The sequence below is a fragment of the Lemur catta genome, chromosome 14 (assembly GCF_020740605.2).
Source record: "Lemur catta isolate mLemCat1 chromosome 14, mLemCat1.pri, whole genome shotgun sequence".
Taxonomy (NCBI): domain Eukaryota; kingdom Metazoa; phylum Chordata; class Mammalia; order Primates; family Lemuridae; genus Lemur; species Lemur catta.
The window spans coordinates 33,200,948-33,222,621 of NC_059141.1; the positions used below are offsets into that span (position 1 = coordinate 33,200,948).

At 40.9% G+C, this 21,674-nt stretch overlaps 1 protein-coding gene across 2 annotated transcripts in view; it reads right to left on the reverse strand.

The window, feature by feature from the left end:
- Nucleotides 1-21,674, reverse strand: part of PAPSS2 (3'-phosphoadenosine 5'-phosphosulfate synthase 2) — a 77,337-nt gene that overhangs the window by 37,884 nt on the left and 17,779 nt on the right. The window lies entirely within an intron of this gene.

Here is a 21,674-nt window from a genome sequence, read left to right on the forward strand (position 1 = left end):
TGTGCTCTCCAGGCAGTGCAAACAAATCCACTCTGTCCTGTTTGAACTCCGCCCTCACTGTTTTTGCTTTTGTTGCTCCCTTGCTGATTGAAAGTGCTCCTAATCTCCCTGCTTCTGGGTGTGCAATTTGTGGATTCATGTAAAGATCTGTTTTCAGGCCGGGCGCGGTGGCTCATGCCTGTAATCCTAGCACTCTGGGAGGCCGAGGCGGGTGGATCGTTTGAGCTCAGGGGTTCAAGACCAGCCTGAGCAACAGCGAGACCCCGTCTCTACTAAAAATAGAAAGAAATTAGCTGGACAACTAAAAGTATATAGAAAAAATTAGCCGGGCATGGTGGCACATGCCTGTAGTCCCAGATACTTGGGAGGCTGAGGCAGGAGGATCGCTTGAGCCCAGGACTTTGAGGTTGCTGTGAGCTAGGCTGCCGCCACAGCACTCTAGCCCAGGCAACACAGAGTGAGACTCTGTCTCAAAAAAATAAAAAATAAAAAAATAAAAATCCATTTTCAGAAAGCAGCAACCTCAGTTAATGCCTTATCTGGCCCATAGTAGAAGCCCTACTTCCATATGCATTATCTCATCTGTTGCTCAAAACCTGGGGGCTATGAAGGCCAGGCATTGTGATCCATTTATAGATCTGAAAACTGCTGCGCGGAGATGCTGGGGATACGGCTGAGGTCCCACACCCAGAAGACAGTCAGGTTTAAGTCCAAGTCTTACTCATATGAAGACAGGACTCCTCGTCTCCACTGCCAGCTACATGAGCTCTGTCACAGCTTCCTCACTGAGGATTAAATAATGTAAACAATTAAAAATATCATTCGCACCTCATTTTCATTACTCAACATGAGGAGCATCAACTGTTTCACAATTACATTTTTTTTTTCCTCTCGGATTATTTCTCTTGGATATATAACCCAAAGTGAAATGATTATCAAAAGTTATGAACCATTTTATAGGTCTCATTATGTATTGTCAGTTCATATCCCAGGAGACAGAACCAAGTTACCAGGCTACCACAATAGATTTATTTCTTAATATTCCAATTACTTTGTTGTGTTTTCCTTTTTATTGTCTTATTTCCCCCCTAGATTGATTTGTACTTATTCTGGTAAGAATATGCATTTTACCATGTAAGTTACTTATGACATTTGCATGTTTCTCTTTTGATATTAGTTAACTACAATCTGGTTAATGACCTTATTCACTTTTAAAAAATATATTTTGGTGGCTGGGCGCGGTGGCTCACGCCTGTAATCCTAGCACTCTGGGAGGCCGAGGCGGGTGGATCACTCAAGGTCAGGAGTTCGAGACCAGCCTGAGCAAGAGTGAGACCCCGTCTCTACTGAAAAAATAGAAAGAAATTATCTGGCCAACTAAAATATATATAGAAAAAAATTAGCCGGGCATGGTGGCACATGCCTGTAGTCCCAGCTACCTGGGGAGGCTGAGGCAGTAGGATCACTGAAGCCCAGGAGTTTGAGGTTGCTATGAGCTAGGCTGACGCCACAGCACTCACTCTAGCCTGGGCAACAAAGCGAGACTCTGTCTCAAAAAAAAATATACATCTATATATATATTTTTTGGTGCTTTTATTTATATTTTGAATAGTAAAATTTTTATTAATTATAATATGTACTTTTTGTTCACTTGCTTTCCTTTTGATATGTACTTTATTATATGTCACATACAATATCTATCATATAATATTAAAGAATATTTTAAGAATATATAAAAATATTCCTGTTGTAGGCTAGGTGCAGTGGCTCACGCCCATAATCCTAGCACCCTGGGAGGCCGAGGTGGGAGGATGGTTTGAGCTCAGGAGTTCGAGACCAGCCTGAGCAAGAATGAGACCCCCATCTCTACTAAAAAAATAGAAAGAAATTAGCTGGACAACTAAAAATATATAGAAAAAGTTAGCTGGGCATGGTGGCACATGCCTGTAGTCCCAGCTGCCTGGGAGGCTGAGGCAGAAGGATTGCTTGAGCCCAGGAGTTGAGGTTGCTGTGAGCTAACTAGCTGACACCATGGCACTCACTCTAGCCTGGGCAACAGAGTGAGACTCTGTCTCAAAAAAAAAAAAAAAGAAAAGAAAGTATCGACTTCAGTTCATGTATCTTTGGTTCATCAATGCTCGCAAACGTACCTCACTACCTCACCAACGTAAAAGTTACTAACAAGGTAAAGTAGGTGTCAGGGTATATGGGAACCCTTTGGATCATCTTCTCAATTTCTCTGTAAATCTAAAACTGTTCTAAAAAACAAAGTCTAATTTTCCTAAAAGTGTATTTTACTAAGATTTAGCAATAAACAAAATCATGAAAACCTGAACATTTCATAATCACTTTAGTTTCTGCACTCCTGGATTCTTTATCCTTCCTGATCATATTTCCTAAAGTAGTTAACTTCATTATTTCATTTTAATTTGAAGCTTTAAATTGCTTGGAGTTATTTGAGAAATCCTTTTGTAACCACATCATAGAGTAAAGCCGAAGGAATAGAAAAATTAATGGACAAGACATTGCTAACAGTTGGGTACACACATTTCAAGTGTGGACATGTCTACAGTGTTTATGGATGACATTTTAAAATATTACAATATTATTTTGGTTTGAGAGAACACTGATGGAATCCCTTTTGTCCTTCAAAATGGAGATAAGATTAAGTTGGCCTTCTCTATGTCCTTAAACCTCCTATCATGACGTATGTGGCCCTTAATTTTCTTTTTTTTTTTTTTTTTTTTTTTTTGAGACAGAGTCTCACTTTGTTGCCCGGGCTAGAGTGAGTGCCGTGGCGTCAGCCTAGCTCACAGCAACCTCAGACTCCTGGGCTTAAGCGATCCTCCTGCCTCAGCCTCCTGAGTAGCTGGGACTACAGGCATGAGCCACCATGCCCGGCTAATTTTTTTGTATATATATATTTTTAGTTGGCCAGATAATTTCTTTCTATTTTTAGTAGAGACGGGGTCTCACTCTTGCTCAGGCTGGTCTCGAACTCCTGACCTCGAGCGATCCACCCGCCTCGGCCTCCCAGAGTGCTAGGATTACAGGCGTGAGCCACCGCGCCCGGCCTACCCTTAATTTTCCATATAGAGGAATCTGAGTAAATAAAGGAAAAGGAAGAGAAAAAAAGAGATCTGAAACTCCTTAGGAGGAGGGGGGGGAAGCTCATAAAGGCTGCATTTTTTGCTTAAGAAACATGGCAGTGAAAGAGAAGCAATGAGACAGTTTATTGCAGGGTAAAAGAGTACATATTTTTAGACCAAATAATCCTAAAATTGCATCCTGCCCTGGAATGGGCCCAAGATTAAACTTACACAGCTGGAAGTTGCAGATATACATGTGTGTGAAGTTACTTCCTGAGACCTTCAGGAGGTGGGTGTGTAAACCCACAGATGCTCACAAATCTTCACCCCTGAACCAAAAGCCATCATCCAAAGCCAGATTTGGATGGAGACCGCAGGTGGAAAGACAGTGAGGGTGGGGGAAGTTTGGATTCCGCGGCTATGTTGGGGGTAGCAATACTCCTAACATGTTAGACTGCTGTTTTAAAAAACATTTTCTTATGGAGAAAGAGTCTTCATGATGAAACTTTTTCCAAAGCCCAAATAACTAGTTTCCAAATTAACCTTTTAACATGGCTTGCTCTTAAAAACGACTATCAGGGCTTCTGCTGCTCTCCTTCCTCTCTAATTGTATATTGTCGATCTACAAGTCCTGTTGAGTCTTTCCTCATGATCTCGGTCATATAAGATCTTTCTTCCAATTTCCACTGTCCACACTCTGTCTTAGACCCTTCATGTCTTGGTTCCTGTGACTTCCACCTTAGTGTTCGGGCCTGTCTCCACCGAATGCAGTGAGTTGGCTGCCAGATGTGCTCAGCCTTGGTCCTGACCCGGTTGCCTCAATCTGTGTCACGCTCTGCAACAGAACTTGCTCTGGTCTTCTCCCTCCATCATCCCCCCAAGCCCTGCTGATCTTTCCCATACAGGCTGCTAAGGTCTGGATTTTTGTGTCTTCTCCGTAATTATATGTTGAAAGCCTAATCCCCAAGATGATGGTATTACGTGGGGCCTTTGGGAGGTGGTTAGATCATAAGGGAGAAGCCCTCGTGAATGGGATTAGTGCCCTTATAAGAAGAGACAGTAGAGGTGTCAAGATTTGTGAGCATCTGTGGGTTTACACACCCCTCTCCTGAAGGTCTCAGGAAGTAACTTCACACACATATATACCTCCAACTTCCAGCTATGGAATTTTCCATCTGGGGCCCATTCTAGGGCAGGATGCAATTTCAGGATTATTTGGTCCAAAAATATGTACTCTTAGGAAGAAGCCCCACAGAGCTGCTGACCCTTTGTCTGCCATGTGAGGATATAGCAGAAAGACAGCCCTTACCCGAAACCCAAGCCACCAGTGCCTTGATCTTGGACTTCTCAGCCTTCAGAATGATGAGAAATAAATGTCTGTTCTTTATAAGCCACCCAGTTTATAGTATTTTGTGACAGCAGCCAAAGCAGACTAAGACATCGCTGCACTTCACTCTTTAGACCCATCTGGCGCTAGGAACTGCTTCTCCAGCTCTGGCCTTTGCCTCTTCCAGCTGAGCTTTGCTGGTTCCTTCCGCCCTGCCCTCCACTGCTGTGAGTAAACAGCACCCCCCGGTCTGGCCTCACTTTTTGGATCTTATTCCTGGGCACAGTCACGCATGAACCCTGCTCCTTCTGAGCCTCCTCAAGGTTGTGAAGTCTCCATCGCACGTTATTTCCCCCCTTGGCCCGGTGCCCCGTAACTCATCTCCAGCTTTAGCACCTCCTCTTCCAATTGACAATCAGGTTCATTTTCTAAAACACCTTAAATCTTGTTACTTTTATATTCAAAACTTGTAATGGCTTCTTATTAACCACAGGATAAAGTCCACATTCTTAGCTTGGAATTTAAGGCCCTCCACTAGCAGGCTGTATTTACCTTTTCAACCGCATTTTCTACCTCAGATGCAGGGCTTGTGTTCTCAGCAGCAGGTCTATTTATGATTTCTTGAACCCCACTTCTTGTTCTGGCTTGGCACCTGTTCTCATTCAGCTCTGTCCACCCAGAAGTGTCTCTCCACACCCTCAACTATCCACATACTGCCTCTTCTCCAAGCAGCATACACCCCACAGGTTCCAGCTGCCCCTAAACTCTTACACCTGTGAGATCCTGGGGCCCTTCCCTGGATGTTGTAGACTTGTGCCTTATGTTTTATAGATTTGTAGACATAAGTCTTATGTTTTAGACTTCACTGTCAACCGTGCATGGGAAGGGCCATGGTTTATATAGCTGTGATTTCCTGCCAGGGCCCCGCTACGAGGAAATGACACAGATTTTAAAGGTTGAGTAGCATAGAGTCAGTTCAAAAGCTGCCTCCCCTAGAAGCTTGAACAAGTTAAGCCTAACCTCGCTAAATCTCGTAAAACTGTGGGATTGTAACTCCCGCTAATTTAGGGGAGGATTAAAAAGAGATAGCAAATGTGGAGTTCAGTAAGAATTTGTCAATGAATAATAGAAGTGTAATAAATATTTTGTTGGTTGATTAGCTAACGTCGATATCCTTAAACTCTGGTCCTCATTAGCACATATGCTTTAGTGTAAGTACTCAATGAAATGACACGTTCCAACTTCAGTTATAGCCACTTTTATGTTGTGTGCTAAAGTCTTCTGAAAGTGAGACCTGCTGGGACCTATCTTCTCATACACCTCACTGTAGGACACAGCCAAAGCAGTCCGAACATTAAAACCAACGAAACTCCCATTCACAAATGCATTTGTGAAATATTCTTTGAAATCTGCATCAAAGAACAGTCCTTAGTAGCCTTAGTCCCAAGGCTAAGGAAGACCGCTAAATCCATCATGATGTTGGGTAAACAGAACCACAGGACTTTAGTGTGGCCGTTTCTGTCCAGTTCAAAGCCCTCATTTTATGCATAACATTTGGCTGATTTACTTAAGAGAACTGGGGATAAGGAAACTTGATCAGAAGACACAGTCTCCCACTCAATCATTAATCATGGACCTAGGGAAGGCTTTTGCCTCTTAAAGGAAAAGCAAAGCAAAGAGCATTTTTTAATTGTTTAATTTTTATTTTTGTAGAGATGCCCAGACCCACTATATGCCCAGGCTGGTCTTGAACTCCTGGCCTAAAGCGATCCTCCGGCCTCAGCCTCCCAAAGTGCTGGGATTACAGGTGTGAGCCACCACATCTGGCCTCAAAGGGCATTTTTGAAAGAGCCAGATTAATGCCTTTGTAGAGACTTGTCATTATTAGCAGTAGAGGGCTCTGATCCATTGCAGTATGACTTCTGTGCTCACCATCACATTCAAACAGGTCAAATGAATTACTCTACGTAAAGTGTTTAAAACAGTGCCTGGCAATGCTGGATGTTACGATTATTGACAACATCTTCAGTGCTCATCTTGCCCTCTTTCCCATGCACACTCTACTTAGTGATCTGCCCAGCCACAGGTGCAGACTCAAGCTCGCCGGCTACCCTCCCGGCCAGGGCTAAGTGCACTGGGTTGACCCAAGTGAAACCAAAGGCTGAACCCATTAGATTCTCTTAGGAATTTAAGCTATATAAAAACAGACACCCAGTCAGTTATATGGTTAAACTGGACCCCTAAACCAGAGATTCATGTAGAATCTAAACTGGGTTTGGCAAACCAAGGCATTGAAAGTAGAAACTACAAGCAGCCAATAATCCCTAAACAACGACGTCTCTCTTCCATTTTGCCCTGTTGACCACTTTTTTCTGGAAAACTCCCCTTCCTCAGCTTCCTTGGTTAACATTCTCTCTCAGTGCTCTCTACCTTCTCCCCTGCCCTCCGTCATTTCCTCACCCACTCTTCTTCCTCGCCTCCCTTAGGTGTCAGGGTGCTCACAGTTCTGCCTTCAGCACCCTCTGCTCTTCCTCTGCACACCCCTCCGTGAGTCTCAACTGCTGCAAGGCTTTGTCACCCATCAATATGCTGTGAGCTCCCAAATCTCCATCCTCAGACATACAAATGCCTGGTGGGTACGATCCCCAGAGCCACTGAAACTCCGCAGGCTCCAGATGGAATTCATGTCCCTGTCACTGCCCCTTTCTCCTCCCCCATCCCTCACCACTGGTGATGACCCACACTTCTCTCCATCGTCTAAGGGAGGAGTCATCCTATTGCCCCTCTCCCTCAAAAAAAAAAAAAATCAAACTATCACCAAGTCCTGTCAATTTTAGCTAAGAAATACCCGTTAAACCATCCCACTACTGTTAGTTGGCTAATTGCTCCCGGGAACCCGCCACAGCCTTCAGACTGGGCTCCCTGTCCCTCTCCTCTCAGGCCATTCTTCCCACTGCCAGCAGGGTGAAACTCCCTTGTTTAACATCCTGCAAGGGTTCCTGTGCCTTTTAGGATAAAGTCAACAGATTTCACGTTAGGACCATGACCTACTTGTTCAGCTTTATCTACTGCCCTTCTTGACACTCACGCAAACTACACACACCAGCCCTGAACAAATCATTCTTTCATACGCTTCCAAGCCCACACCTGAAATTCTCCTGACTTGGAAAGCCCTTCCTCTCTGCTTGTGTGCTTACTCACTCATTAAGGTGTAGCCTAAACATTGCTGTGAGGCTTTGGCTAATCTTCCCACCCACAGACTTAGCAACTTCCTCTTCTGACTCCACAGTATCCTGTTTCTACTGATACATCATTTCCCAAACTTACATAATTGTGAGACTCTCATGGGGCACTTGTTAAAAATGCAGATTCCCAAGACTCTCCCCAAGAGATTCTGATTCAATTGGTCTGGGATAGGGCCCAAGAAACTGTAGGGTTTTTTTGTTGTTGTTTTTTTGTGTTTTCGTTTTTTTTTGTTTTTTTTTTTTAATAAAGTGGCAAAGGTGATTTTAATGGTTAGGAAAGTCTAGGGAACACTAACCAGTATCTGAGGACTTAAGTTAGTTATGGTTATTTGCTCACATGTCTGTCTGCTTCACCACACTGGGGCTCTGGAGAGGCTGCTCCACTCACATTTGGCTTTGACTCCACGGGCCTGGAATAACTGTGAGAGTTTAAAATTTACTGAATGAACGTTAAGTAGTTTCATTCAAACTGATCTGTGGTGCCCATGATAGTTCATAAAACTGGTTAGTTTTTCAATTGACTGTCATGGTCAAAGGTAGAGAGAGGGCCAGGTGCTGAGCTAGTCTTAGGAGAGCTTGGGTACCAAAGTGGTGGGTTGGGTTGTCAGAATGGAAGACATTTAGAAAGAATCGTGGCTGAGTTACAGATTTGGGGGCAGCCACGCTTGTTAGTACTGTAAGATAAGTTCAACAGTAGTAATCAAAATCATTGTGTGGAAAGATAGATGCTCTTGCCCTGAATCCCACCTCCCGCAATGGGATATATGTTCCCTTGAAGCAGCAAAATTGAACAGTTAAGAGCCATAAGCACAGATCCGAGTGACATACTGTGCATCCTGGTTCCACCAGTGCCAGCTGCTGTGTGCTCTTGAGCAAATTACTTAACCTCTCAGTTCCTTCATTTATAAAGTGATTATAATAATAATTGCTACTTTACCGGACTCTTACGAGAATTCAGTGAGAAACTGTGCATAAAACAGCACAGGTCCTAGCCACTAGTTAAGCCCTCAATAAATATTAGCTAGAAAAAGAAAAATAGTCATTTTTAATGATAATTAAAATACTTATGATTACTAAGATAACTAGAATAACAATAATTAAGTTAATGTAGTGATTTCCCCCAAACATCAGGGACATTCTCCTTTATTTTCCAGCTGTGACAGCTTCTCCTGCCCTATTTTCTAACTCAGCACGGAGCAAACAGTCATAGCCCTCTCACCCATGGGCAGAATATGGTTTCCAAGGACACACTTGATCCTCGCTAGACACAGTGGAACCCAGCATGCCTCATCTTGTCCATTTCACAGACAGCAAGACTGAGGCTCAAAGATGTTAAGTGCTTTGTCCAAGGTCATACAGTGGATCACTCAGGGCCTCAAATCAAAGTCTCAGATCAAATTCCAAATTGAGCAATCTTTGGGAATCTTAAAAGCTCAGTTTAGAAATAAGAACACAGGGGACAAATAAGTTGCTGGAAGTCACCATGGCTTCCTTATCAAAATGTGTTTGGGGCTGGCAGACAAAGCACAAGAGTACATCAGCGCTGCCTGAAGGAAGTCATGTTTTGTTCCGTTTGGTTTTCCAGAGGATATATAGTTTGGGCTGTAAACAATGTATCTCTTGCTTATCCCACGACATTTCTTTATTCTGACCTCCACTCCGTCTACTTAGACCTGGCTCCTGGAAATTATCTGGGTGTTTCTACCCCAGGTCCCTTCCCAGGCTGCACACAGCCCACTCTCTAATCCCTAGGCAAGGATTCCCTGGCACCAGCTGTTCACTCTAAGACGCTGTGGCAATCCCCCTTGCTGACCTGTTTGCTCGTCCTCACCTACCTGCTCTGGCACAACTCATTATCCCTCCTCCATGCACCTCCTGCATCTTTTCATCTCATCTCTCACCACTGCCCAGCTTCACATAGCGCACACCTGTCAGTCTGACCCTTGAAATTCCTCTAATTGTCCAAGCTCTCTCTTGCTTCTGGGCCTAGGCACATACCACTCTTCGTTCTTATTTAATTGCTGCATAAGTAATATCCATGTGGCTCAGAAACTTAAAAGATGGATGCATGGACAGGTATACGGAAGTCTAGTTTCCATCTCCACCCTCTGCCTCTCCAGTCTCCATCCTCCCCACCTCTGAAAATAGGAACTTGCTTCAGTTAGGTTCTTGTGTGTCCTGTGGGTTTCTTTATGCAAATAGAAGTAAATTTTAAAACATGTCTATATTTGTTTAATTCTCCTTTCCACATTATTACACACCTTGCTTTTTCAGATCTATCTGGGCAAATCTTTCTTTCTTTTTTTTTTTTTTTTGGAGACTGGGTGTCACTCTGTCACCCAGACTGGAGTACAGTGGTGATATCATAGCTCACTGTAACCTCAAACTCCTGGGGTCAAGCAATCTTCTTGGCTCAGTCTCCCAAGTAGCTAGGATGACATGCACGCACCACCATGCCCAGGTAACATTTTTATTTTTCTGTAGAGAGGAGAATCTCGTTATGTTGCCCTGGCTGGTCTCGAACTCCTGGCCTTAAGCAATCCTCCAGCCTTGGCCTCTTAAAGTGCTGGGATTATATACATGAACCACCACAACTGGCTTGGTGAATCTTTCACAACAGTACATAGAATTTTCTTATTCATTTTACGCTTGCATAATGTTCCATGGTATGGATGGATATACAACAGTATATTTAACTAGTTCTTTTTGATTGGATATGTGGATGCTTTCCAATCTTTTTTTATTATAAACATTGGAGCAATAACAACCTTATACTTAATTTCTCATGTGAACATATGTCTGTGGGATTAAGTCCTAGAAATGGGATTACTAGGGCATTTGTAATATTGATAAATATAACCAAATTGATAGATATAACCATAGAAGATTATACCAATCTATACTCCCACCAACAATAGATGGGAGTTCCAGGTTCCCAACTGCACTGTCACAGAGAGTGTTATCAAGACTTTTGGATTTCTGCCAATCTGATGAATGAAAAATGGTATTTCAGTGTGATTTTAGTTTGAATGTCTATCATGAATGATATTGTACACCTTTCCTTATGTTTAAGACTGTTTGTATTTCTTCCTTGTTTTAGACTCTCATTCATACTCTTTCCCCATTTTTCTATTGTATTATTGGTCTTTTCTAATGATTTATAGGAGCTCTTAGTATATTAAGTAATCTTCCCTCAGTCTTTTGTCCCTTAACTTTGTGAATAATGTTGTTTATGACTTTGTTTATGGTGTTGCTTGCCATAAAGTTTTGGGCTTGTTTTTTTTTCAATGTAGTAAAATTTATCAATCTTTTCTTTCAACTGGGACTCCAATTATTCTGGCTATGCTACTGCTAGGAGACAAAGAGTGGAACTGAATGTGAATACCACTTCAAGCAAGTAAGAAAAATAGAGGATTGTGTTGGTCAGTCTTTCAAAGAAGTTTGAGTAAGAAAGAGTGGTTGGGTTTTGTTCCTTAGAAGTTTCTATAGTTCTTCAGGGTTTTCCTCTGAAGGAGAAAGAGAATATATAATCTCAATTACAAATGGCATATTTAAGGTCTTACAATCTTGAGATTTAATTAATGTATGATTATGTTAAATGTGCTGGTATGTTTTATCATTATATTTTGAAAATAATAAAACAAACTCTAAGTTCCATATGCCTAATTTTTCCCCCACACTATTACATATAAAGTCATATATGTCTAATTTTTATCTGGAAAAATTGTATATTAAGTAGCTTTTCTATTTAATGTTATTATAAACAAAGTATTATAGTGAATTGCAAATTCCTTAGAAGACCTACAATAATTTCTACTTTATAGTAAGATTCCAGGTTATATCTGACTAGTTAGTTTACATCCATTTCCCCTCAATCAAATTCAACTCTGACAGAAATAAGGGTATTAAAGATAAAGGACTTATTTGATTAGTACATTAGAATAAAAATGTACATGAAAGAAAATAGGTGACATTGTCTAGTAGGGCAGTTTAAATCAGATAATTTAAAAGATTACATCAAACTCAGATAGGACTGTTGTTCAATTTCCTTCTTCATCAATTTTGTTTTTAATTTAATCATTTCTTTTTTTATTTTTCTGTCTTGATTCTTTTTTCTTTTGCTTTAAAGTCTTATTTTTAATGGACACATAATAATTGTACATATTTATGGGGTGCAATGTAATGCTTCGATATATGTATATATTGAGTAATGATCAAATCAAGGTAATTAGCAAATCCATTACCTCAAACATTTATCATTTCTTTGTGGTGAGAACATTCAAAATCCTCTCATCAAGCTATTTTAAAATATACAATACATTATTGTTAACTACAGTCACTCTACGGAACAAGGGAACACCAGAACTTATTCTTCCTATCTAACTGTAACTTTTTACCTGTTGACCAAACTCTCCCCATGCTCCTCTCCCTGTTCCCTACCCCAGCCTCTGGTGACAACTGCTCTACTCTCTATTTCTAGGAGATCGACTTTTTTAGATTCCACACGAGTGAGATCACTCAGTATTTGTCTTTCAAGATCACTTCTTTTTGAAATGGAAGTAACATTTCATGTATTTAAAATTTGAATCCTTTACCTAAGTGGGCTAGTCTGTTAAGTAAATTAACCAGTTAAAACCCAAAAAGATAGTATTAGTCACATTATCTTTTTATATATGTGAGCAAGTATTCCCACCTAGATTATAAGCATCATCAGTTTGTCATATTCCATACTTCTTTTATTCCTTTTGATTAATTGTTCAAAATATATTTCCTAAGCACCAGCTATATGCCAAAGACTGTGCTAGGGGCTATGTGTAGAACAGTGAAAAGACATATACGAGGCCTACAGCTCCTGAGGTCACCTCTGAGTCTAACCATCATGCAGAAAGTACTCAGCAAACACTAATTGTTGAAATTGTGCTAAAAACATATTGAAAACCTAGTCAGAGTTGCCAGATTTAACAACTAAAAATACAATATTGTCCTGTGTAGTACTTGGGACATACTTATATCAAAAAATTATTTGTTGTTTTTCTGAAGTTCAAATTTAACTGGACATCCTATATTTTATCTAGCATCCTACTAAGTAAGGGTTTACTTCTCAGAAAATAAGCCCTAACATTGCATTTATTACATTCATGGGCCATTTGAACACCGAAGATGTTTCTCTCTGTGCCGCATTCTTTTTTATATAAAATTCTCTCTTTAGGAATTCTTTTCAAAGGTATACCTCTCTTTTCTGATGTTGATCAGAAGGGGTAGTTTAAAGGTCTTGTTTCCGAATTGTTAGCTGCTAAAAACAATTACAATATGAGAGAACCGTGTGTGCTGTCTCAAAAGTCTATAGTTTTACAATCAGTTCTGAAACTGTAGACATAATAATTTTTCAATGTTTAGATAATTTTTCCACCAAGGCCTAACACCCTATATTAAGAACATTCAGCATTCGTACATTACCTTGAAATGAGTTGTGAGCTAGTTCATTGGCTAAGAGGTGGTTGAATGGGATATTCCTGAGAAGGAGTGTGTTTGGGGTGTGGGGAGAGCTATAGGAAGACATTGAGCGGGAGAGTAGGCGCTTTCAGACTCCAGAATGACAGAATTCAGACGTTCCTAAATAGCTGCACCCTCCCCCTCTATTAACCAATGAGTAAAACGGCCTTTTTGTTGTTGTGGTTGTGGTTGGAAAACTGCCACTCTCCTCCTGGCTGGCACAGCTCCCAGATTCCACTGTGGAAAGAGGTATCTGGGGGAAAAAGAACAAAGTCCTACAGAGGACAGGCTGCACATTTAACTTTTATAAAATGTCTTTAGAAAAAAAAAAAATTCTTTTTGACCTATCAGTACATATATACACAAACACCTTTGTCGCTGGAAACAAAATATCTCTCATCTAGGTTCAAAGGCTGCCAAAATTACTTTTTATTTTCCAGAGCAAAAAACAAAGTGCACGATTTGCCCTCTTGGGCTAGGGCATATCTGGTCTCAGAGAGAGGGAGGTGTAGACTCCTCCCTAGTCATGGCCCCAAAGGTCAATCAGACATTGGCAAATCCAATAAACTCCTGCACTGGTCTAAGATGGTCGGGGAAAGATATGGAAGCAAGATGTCTCATATCCTGCTAACAGTGGAATCTGGTAGTAGGTGACCTTATTTATAACCCTCCATTTCTATCCAAAGAGAGGCCAAGAACTGGCCTCCCATAAACTTCCTGGTACTGGGTTTCTGACACAAGGCGAGGAAATCCATCTTTCTTTCTAATGTGGATCTGCAGCCTCCGCCTGAATGTTTCTCGGGAAGTAACAGAAAGAAACATGCATTCATGAAAATTTTCTCAAAAACTTAACATGTGAGTTGACACTTCTTTCCCTACAAACATTAAAGAGAAGTCTCCATATAGAAAACAAAAAATTCCTCGATAGTGGAGAAACAAAACAAAACAAAAACTGTCCTCATGTTTCCTCATTTTCCACACCACAAAAGTCGAGCCTGAACAGTTAAAACCGAAAAATACCTTAACACAAAGATAGGCTGAACTTTCCTCACGGGAATCATTCCGCTTTTAAATATACTTTTGACATGAGGGGCCCAGCGTGAGCCTACAAAGGATTTTCCAGGTGTTCAGACATGTCAGGTGAACTAATGGGCCACCTGGGAGAACCCTACCTTCGCCACAGGAAACCTGACCTGGGAAGAAAGCTTTAGTCCCAGGGGTAGGGATGAGTCTGTGTGTTGTGTGTCCCTGGCGACTTGGATTTGTCTCCTGGTCCGGCTCCCACAGCCTCCCACTTGAATCCTTTCAGAGGGAGAAAAGAAAGACAGAGACAGATCAAAGAACTCCTTCCTTAGAGAGCTCAGTCAGACACTGAGGCGTCAGAGGGAGAGTGGGAGAGCCTGCGCTGCCTGGGATCAAGGCCTGGCTCCGCCACAAAATGACCTGTGACTCGAGGGAATGAATTCTGAAGCCACTCAGCTTCAGTCTCCCCATCTGCAAAATGGACGGAATAATAGCACCTACCTCACAGAGTTGCTATAAATATTGAAAGACACCCCAAGCCAGTCAACCACAGTCTGGGTGAACACACTGGGGCGTCTTTACACAAAGGAATGCTGCACAGCCATGAGAATGAACAAAGGACGGTACACACAACAAGGATGGGTCTTACCAACACGATGTTGGAAGAAGGCATCTGAACACAAGAGTACATACCATAGGATTCCCCCCATTAAAAATTCAAAAATAAGGAAAGCAAATAATCTCTAGGGTTCAAGGACATGGCGGACATCCTGGGACAGCTGACTGTGCATTGCACATGAGCACATGTCAGCAGCTCCCTGAGGACTCACATAGAGCATTAGGAGGCTGAGATGAGAACCCGAAAACCATGGCTCGCCTTTGCACCCACAACTGGAATGACAGCATGGTTTAATCACGTTGTCTAACATGGTTTAATCATAGAACCCATCCATCACTGTTTTCACACATGCAGACAGAAAGAGGCTCCTGCAATAATGATCCAGCCGGTCCAGCCAAAAACCTAGCTCCTGAAGGGAAAGACTAGGATTAAGAAAAAAACAAAACAGGATTAACCTGACAGGCTGGCTTCAATCTTCATTGATCATGCATTAAAATCATTGTGCAACTCTTTATTTTGCTGCATTTTGTTGACAACATGTACTGATGCAGTGTGATTGTAAATGGATTCAAAAAAGCTGTGCAGATGACATATCAACTCTCTAGTTTTTTCCTAGTGTGTAGTAGCTCTAAGATACCTCATCTGAATCAGCCAAAGAAGCTTAGAAGAGCTATGAGTGAGCCTGATTCTCTGATGATCTGTTTAAACCTTTACGAATCCACATGGAGGACAAAATATTTCCAACTACAATTACGCAGGATTGTTGTGCAGCAGCCTTGCAAATTTACACCATAGAGCTCTGTTTGGTTCCTGTCAGGTGATGGGAAGAGGGTGAAGGTATATTTCCTTGGATATACACAAGGTCCACATTGTTGAGCTAATGTTTAAAAAATACCTGTGAATTCAAGTGGTGCTGGGCCTAGTTTGCATGTGAGAAGGTACACAGTTGGGATTACTCCGTACTACCCTCAGAATCTATGGGGAAAACACAAACTGCATTTCAGATATTAAAACCCTCCTTGTGCACTATCCCATTCCCTGGATGGGGAATAAAGTCTTTCAGAAGTTTCACTTTTACTGGGTCGGCTCTACCTTGTAATGTTTCGAATCACCCGTTTTCTTGTATGCACCTTCTTCTTCCTACACCCCAACCACTTCCACTTTCTATGTAGAAGAGCATAAAAGGGAAGCACTGAGGCCACCCCCACTTTGTATGTTGCGCACATATTACACCCTCAACAGTATCTTCATTGAGTACAGATGGCTTGGCACTGAGGGTGGGCGTTTTCTTTACCATATCATGCCTGTTTTTAATGAATATTTTTTCTTTTTCAAACATCTTTTTAGATGCCATGCCTCATAACTTTTCTCTAATACAAATAATTCATGTGATTATCTTATGTGTACTTTCCATCTTAAGGACTTAATCTTAACGCTTCAACTCAAGAATGGAAAACAACTCTCATTGAGAGAAGGTGGTTTTATAGCGCTGGGAAATCCTCCCGGAGTATAAATGTTTTGTTTGTTTTTGAGATACAGTCTCCCTCTGTCGCCAGGGTTAGAGTGCAGTGGTATCATCCTAGCTCACTGCACCCTCAAACTCCTGCACTCAAGTGATCCTCCTGCCTCAGCCTCCTGAGTAGCTGGGACTACAGGCAAGTGCCACCATGCCCAGCTAATTTTTCTATTTTTTGTAGAGATGGGGGTCTCGCTCTTGCTCAGGCTGGTCTTCAACTCCTGGCCTCAAGCAATCCTCCTGCCTCGGCCTCCCAGAGTGCTAGGATTACAGGCGTGAGCCACTGCTCTGGATCAGAGCACATGTTTTTAAAGATAACTTGTTTGAATGGTAGTTATTAAAGCCACCCAGAAAACAAAGGTCATCTTAGTTCAACCAGGAAAATCAGCTTCAAGGCTGTGCTGACGAGGTTCTGTATATCTGCTTCACAAGCTGTCCTCGTGTTGATTTGTGCCTGCCAGATCAGGGGTGTGGAAGAGCAGAGTGTTACCCTTTGCTCTTCTGTAGACTGCAAGATTGAGCCAACCTAGTAAAACCTAAGGAGAGATCTTTCTCGGACCTAACTATCAAAACAGAAATCTGGACCAGGTGAGCAAAGTTTTAGTTTTTGTGTTGCCTTTTCCTTCCCCTCCTCCCTCTTCCTTCTTTCTTTCCTTTTCTTTCTTTTCCTCTCTCCCTCACTCTCTCTCTCCTCTCTCTCTGTCTCTTCCTCCTTTCTCTTTCTCTCCCCCTAGCCCCTTCCTTTCTTCCTTACTTTTTTTTTTTTTTAATGGATGGGGCATTTGTTGAGCTTGGATACAAATGTAAATCTGAATTTCATTGAATGGACAAGATAAAAATATCATTTAAAAAAAGCATTAATAGCATTGACATTTTTGAATATTAAACTTTAATTTTTCTGTCTGTTGTCTACATAGGTTGCATGATTTTCTGCATCTAGAATGCGGGATTGAATCTGAATATGCACACACTGAAGACAACACATATTTATCCAAATAAATTGGGTAACTAAAATGCTGAGGATAAAATTTCATGACAAATAAATAATTGATTCAGGTGCAGCAATGCAGTTGGCTGATGGGTTGTGAAAAATGTCATGTTATTTATAGTCAGTAATAATGCAGCCAACCCACCTCTTCGGGGTACTATAAAAATCTGAGAGTTTATTGGATGGAAAGGAAGTGCTGCTTAACTTTCCATCTATAACAACCAATTTGATTCATGGGAGTTCAATCTAGAATATAAATAAGGAACTAATGATGAAGTTGGGTTGTATCAATACTTCACAGGTTGTCCCTTGAGATATTACCATGTTCTCTGTTGTGGGCAGGCAGGAGTGGGCATTGGCCTCATAAACTTGGAAAACATTAGGATTGCCAACATTGTGGGCTTGACCTTCTAGGACAGTTCAGCTTCCTTTCTAGTAAAATTGGGGGGTGGGGAGAGACTTGTTATCATAAAAGTTTGCTTCATTTTAATTTTTAGAATAATTCCATTTTGCCCTATTAAGTATATAATGTCAAATACATAAAGCCTTGAGAAAGTAGTACCAAAGGACATAGGTATCTTTTTATAATGTGAAATGTCTCCTATTTCATTTATTCTTTTGCAAGTAAGACATTTAGTTCTCATGTTAAGAATTTTATTTAGTTATATCAAAAGTTATCCCTTGGAAGGAGGGAGTATGGAGAAAGGGAAGAAAATACAAAGTACTGGTCAGTATAAAGTGTATTTTTAAAAGACTGTCTCCATTCTCTGCCCCCCCAACACCTACACATAATTACTCTGGTCTATAAAATGAATGGCTTTGGTTCCATGAAGCCACATGATCCCACATGGCTAAAGAACAGGTTCCCATTGTTTGAACAGCCTGTATGGAAGATGGAGGGGGTCAGGGACTTACTACCTTTGGGGTATCCCATGCCACTGGTGTTGGGCACAAATTTAGCTCCTGCAGAGGCAATTCTGCCCCTAGGTAATTCCTTTGGCTCTCACCATCCAATTTCCATCCAAGTGGCCTCACGGACTTGACTTTGTTTATTTTTAGCAAGCCCTCACATCTGTACAGCATGCTTTATGATTTAAAGGGCACTTTTATGCTACTCTTGAATGTGGTACTTGCAAAACTTTTGGGGTACGAGCACTGGCTTCTAGAGTGCTCCTTTCTCCAAACCATCCTTTAATGATGGATATGCTGGTCCCATAACATAGAGGGAGTTCCATAGATCCATTCTTGCAATGTTGTTTGTCCTTTGGGTTATGATTTATTTTATTATGAGCTTAATGACTTCACTTGAAGCAATCAAACAATTATCCTTCCCTTGGAGGCAAAACTTTGCTGCCCTATAGCTTAGCCTACTTGGTTATAAAATGCCATTAACAATGCTAGGGTCTGTATAGGTAAGTGTCAGAAGTCTCTTTTTCCTGTAAGTCTAATATTCTTTGTCTCATTCTTGTCTTTTCCCCTTTCTATTCTATTTTTTCAATTGCTCAAATTATCCCTGAAAATGATATAGATCATGTGACCCAGAATTATATCCTTTCTTCCAAAGCCTACTTGTATAAGCCATTTATCTAGCTGTGCTTCAAAATCCTTCATATGCATCCTTCATAATATCCCAAAATTGGAAACAACTCACATGTCCATCAGCCTGTGAATGGATAAAAATTGTGGCATATCCATACAACGGAATCCTAGTAAGGCATAAAAAGGAACAAAGTAGTGATACCTGCTATAGCATGGACGAACCTTGAAAACATCACACTAAGTGAAAGAAGCCATACACAAAAGACCACGTTATATTATTCCATTTATAGGGAACATCCAAAAAAGGAAAGTATCTGTAGACAGAAAGTAGACTGGTGGTTTCCTGGGAGTTGGGATAGGAATAAGAATGATTGCAAATGGACACCAGGGATCTTTTTAGTGTAATGGAAATGTTCTAAAATTAGATTGTGGCAATGGTTGCACAACTCTGTAAATTTACTAGGACTCTTTAAATTGTACAATTAAAATGGCTGAATTTTATAGTATGAAAATCAACCCTCAATAAAGGTGTTTTAAAGACAGTCCTTTCACTCTTTGATGAAAACCTTGAGTTAGTCCATTTCACTCTCTCATTTAGAATCTCTTCAAATTCTTGCAGTGGTTCCAAAACGTACAATTTTTGTCTATGACCAAGGCCACACATAATAACATATTTTGACTCTAACAGTCAGGACAGGAGGGCTGTCCTGTGCATTGTAGGATGGTAGCAGCAACCTCCCATTCCTTGAGTTGTGACCATTAGAAAAATATCCCCAGGCATTGCTAAATCACCCCCAGTTGAGAACCACTGCTATACAGCAATGAGAATGAACAAATTCCAATCACACAAAATCAATATGAATGACTCTCACAAATGTAACTTAGCGTGAAAGAAGCCATACATGGAAGACTGCATAATGTAGAATTCCACTCATAAAAGCTCAAAACCAGGCAAAACTAATCAGGATGGTTACCTGGGAGAGGGAGGTAGTGACTGGAAGTTGTCTTTGGGATTCAGGTAATATTCTGTTTCCTAATCTTTGTGCTGGTTACACAAGTGTGTTTACTTTATAAAAATTAATTGAGCAGCACACTTGACATTTATATATTTTTCTATATTTATTTTATACTTACATAAAAAGTTTAAATATATGGGTCATTGCTGCTATAAAAACAGAGGGCATTTGAAGTGACTCAGGAGGGGCCCAGCACCTTTCTAACAGGATGCTAATTCATCCCTCTACAGACCACCCTGAACTGTAAGACAGAAATCCAGTGTATTCTGTTGATGAATGAAAGCTTGTTCCTGGGATACTTTGTTATCCAGGTGCCAAAGCCAAGAACCCCACCCCCAACCCCCATTCTCAATTCACACTTGTAAAGCACAGACTTAAAATTGACTTCAGTGTGAAACGGAGCTAGAATGAAACCAAATAAAGGAAGTCTCACTCCAGTGCTAAAGAAAATAGTAACGGATCTAGTGCCCAAATCTGAGAGTATTACAAGTCCCCCTTTAATAATGCAAGTGCCCAAAGTGACAACTAGAGTTGTTTGTTACAGTAGTGGAAGATAAATTGTGCTGATTCATTCACGTTCTCACCTTTGGTTGGGACTCCTAACAAATAACTTGTCCTTGAAGATAGCAGACTAGGTACGACCCCGGAATAATTTGTGATCATAGTGACCTTTGCTCTAGATAGAGTTAGGGACATTGGACCCAGGCCTAATAATCTAACCAATAACTAATGTATACGAGGGCTGTCCAGAAAGTGTCCAGTCATTGTTAATATAATAAATGTCTTTATTTGGCTGGATACTTTGCAGACAGCCCTTCTACATTCTGCGTATAGCTTAGTGAAAAGCTGCAAAGTATCAGAAGTTAGTTAGCCTTCATATATGTATGTATATGTATGTGTGTGTGTATATATATATATGCATGTAGATATTTACAAATGGATAAATAACAGATAGACAGCTCTCCATGGATCTCTTGTGTCTCTGCACATATTGTGAGTGAGGTGCTAACTGCCATTTATTCCAGACTATCTTTCCAAGGATGTCTGTATAGTAAAACAGCCTTAAGGGACAGAGGTACCACCTCCCTCCAGAGCAAAGGGCCAGCCTGCTTACTGCCCTTTTAGGCTCAGGTTCAGGTTCCCTAAGCTTAGGGTTCCTCTCATGTAAAGGAACTCACTGCTTGTACAGGCATCCATCTAGATGCATCCATGTCACTCTTTTGGGAGTTGGGGGCAAGGGAAACTGACATGCGTGCTGATGCTCACACTGCTTGCTGTGCCATGAGTAATGAGGTTCTTTGTCTCTGACCCAAAAGTCTCATGTTTCCTGCCAGCATCCACGTAACTATAGCAGGTTAACTTATTAGGTTGCAAATGGGATAAAATCTCAAACCCTTCACAGTTTTTGACTATGTACATTATGTATATATTTTTAAAATTTTGTTTTTGAAAAGTAAATCTCCTACCCAGTCACTCAGTTCGCTTTGCTAGAGGCTATAGTACTATTAGTTTACTATGTATCCTTCTGGGCATATTCTAATCTAAGCATTTATAAACATAGGTATCTATTTCTTTTTTCTCCCAAATGTTACCAGACTATAGACACTGTTTTGCAGTATGCCTCTTTTACTTCAGATAATGCTTGAAGATCTTTCCATATTGATACATTCAGGGGATACCTCAATCTTTTTTAATAGTTGCAAATTAGCCTGTATTATAGATATACTATAATAATAAAATCATACAGAATATGTACTTAAACAATCCTCCTATTGATTGATATTTAGGTTGTCTCCAACTTTTTGTTACTAAATGATGC